The sequence below is a fragment of the Bison bison genome, unplaced genomic scaffold (assembly GCF_000754665.1).
Source record: "Bison bison bison isolate TAMUID 2011002044 unplaced genomic scaffold, Bison_UMD1.0 scf7180017864061, whole genome shotgun sequence".
Classification (NCBI taxonomy): domain Eukaryota; kingdom Metazoa; phylum Chordata; class Mammalia; order Artiodactyla; family Bovidae; genus Bison; species Bison bison.
In genome coordinates, this window is record NW_011494633.1 from 5920944 (window position 1) to 5923659 (window position 2716).

A 2716-nucleotide genomic window follows, 5' to 3' on the forward strand; every position below is an offset into this window, starting at 1 on the left:
TGGGAGGGATTGGGGGCAGGAGGAGAAGGGGACAACAGAGGATGAGATGGCTGGATGGCATCACCAACTCGATGGACATGAGTTTGAGTGAACTCCAGGAGTTGGTGATGGACAGGGAGGCCTGGCGTGCTGTGATTCATGGGGTCACAAAGAGTCGGACACGACTGAGCGACTGAACTGAACTGAACTGAGAGCAAATTTGTCAATGCTTCTCAGCATTAACATATTTGAGGCCCAGTTATTTTTTGTTGGTGGGAAGGTGGGCTTGTCCTGCACATTTTAAGATGTTTAGCAGCATCGCTGGCCACTACCTACCCAATGCTAGCAGCACCCCTCTCTCAAGTTGTGGCAGCCAAAGATGTGTCCAGACTTTGCCCAACGTTTCCCCCATGTTGAGAACCTCTAGTTTAGAGAGAGAGCGAGCTGCATATAGCATTCACTCATTCCATTGCATGTGATGGCTAAAGGCCTAGATGGTGAATCCAGACCACCTGGGTTTCAGTTCCCTCTCCACCACTTCCTGACTGTGTGATCCTAGACAAGTGCTTCACTTCTTTGTGCTTCGTAGAGCTGTGGTAAAGATAGAATGAAATAACATGTGCTGTGTGCTCAGTCTCTTCTGTCATGTCTGACTCTTTTCGACCCTATGGACTGTGGCCCGCCAGGCTTCTCTGTCCATGGGATTCTCCAAGCAGGAATACTGGAATGGGTTGCCATGCCCTCCTCCAGGGGATCTTCCTGACCCAGGGATTCAGCCTTCGTCTCTTATCTCCTGCATTGTCAGACGGGTTCTTTATCACTAGTGCCAGCTAATGAAAAAACTTAGTTCCGATTCCAGCCAAGTGTCAGCTATTCACTGAGTACATGATAAGTCCTGGGCCCTAGCCTGAGCCCCGAGGGTCCCTACATTCAATTCCTCCCACCACAAACAAACTGGACTTGTTTTAAACTTAAATATTTCAATGAAAGTATAACATGCATAGAGGAAAATGCACAAATTATAAATGTACAGCTCCGTACATTTTCACAGAGCAAATACATCCAGGTAACCAGCCCCTGGATGAAAACCTGAGCTTGGTCAACACCCTAGAAGACACCCTTAGGCCTTCTTCAGATGGTCTTTTTTTTTTTTTTTTAATGGTCCATACCCTCCCTTCCCCTAAGCATTTTTTTTTTTTTTTTGGTAACAACCTAATTTTGTTTGTTTGTTTTTATTTTTTGACTGTGCTGCATAGCATGTAGAGGTCTAGTTCCCTGACAAGGGATCAAACCTGTGCCCCCTGCATTGGAGGCTCTGAGTCTTAACCACTGGACCGTCAGGGAAGTGCCTCCCCTAAGCAGGTAATTATGCTGTTCCCTCTGGCTCCTGACTCTTGTTTTTACTCTGACCAAGTACTGTTTATTCTTTTTTTTTTCCATTTTTTTTTATTGTAGTAAAACATATATAACATAAAATGTGCTTATTTTTAACCATTTTCATATGTGCAGTTCAGGGGCATTAATTACCTTTACGTTGCATGCAACCCTCACTACTCTCTATTTGCAAAACTTTTCATCTTGATTTTCAGCTTAAAAACCATCCCATCCTTCCAGAACAAAATTCCACTGGCTCGCATGGCCTTACTCCTACCTGTCCCCATGACCTCATTTCCTGCCACATGAGTTACTCCTCTCCAGCCTAATGACTTTCTAACCTTTGTGTATGCAGCTCCCTCTTCCTGGAATGCCCTTCCCCTTCCAGACATATAGCTAGCTTCTGCTTAAATAGCACCACCTCCTCAGAGATGCCATCCTGGGCCCGCAGACCTATAATAGTCACACAAACCTCCACCATTCCCTAGCCTTTTACTTTGCTTTACAATCTCACTTTATATATTTGTTAGTAAATTTCCTGTGACTCCAGTAAAATTTAAACTGCTTGAGGGACTTCCCTAGTGGTCCAGTGGCTAGGCTTCCATGCTCCCAATTCAGGGCGCCCGGGTTCAATCCTTGGTCAGGAAACTAGACCCCAAGTGTCACAGCTAAGACCTGGTACAACCAAAGAAATAAATATTTTAAAATAAATACACAAGCTGCTTGAAAGCAAGACCCAGTCTATCTTATTTATTTCTATATCCACAGTGCCTAAAAGCATAAGCTGTCATGTAATACTCATTAAATAAATTTATCAATTGAATTAAATGACAATTAAATGACAATTAAATGACAATTTAATCAACTGAATTAAATGATAAATTAATTTAACTTATCAATTAAATTAAATGATACAGATAAGTGCTGTTTGCTGTGCTCCTTTACTCAGGGGAGGCCCTGTCTCTTCTTGGTTGTTTTTTTTTAAGGATTTCCACTCAAACAATAAGCATTTATTTACCTGTATGATAGGCAGTAGTCTAAGAATGACCCTCATTTAAGTCTAATCTGCTCCTCCTTAAGTATGTGTGAAACCTCTGAATATGATGAGATATTATTCCTGTGATTATGTTATATGGCAAAAAGGAGATTATCTGGGCATATGAGCATAGATGTGTAGGAGCCCTTTAAAAGCAGAATTTGGTCTGGCTAGTGCCTGGAAAATCCCACGGACGGAGGAGCCTGGTAGGCTGCAGTCCATGGGGTTGAAAAGAGTCGGACACTACTGAGCGACTTCACTTACCCTTTTCACTGTCATGCACTGAGAAGGAAATGGTGACCCACTCCAGTGTTCTTGCCTGGAGAA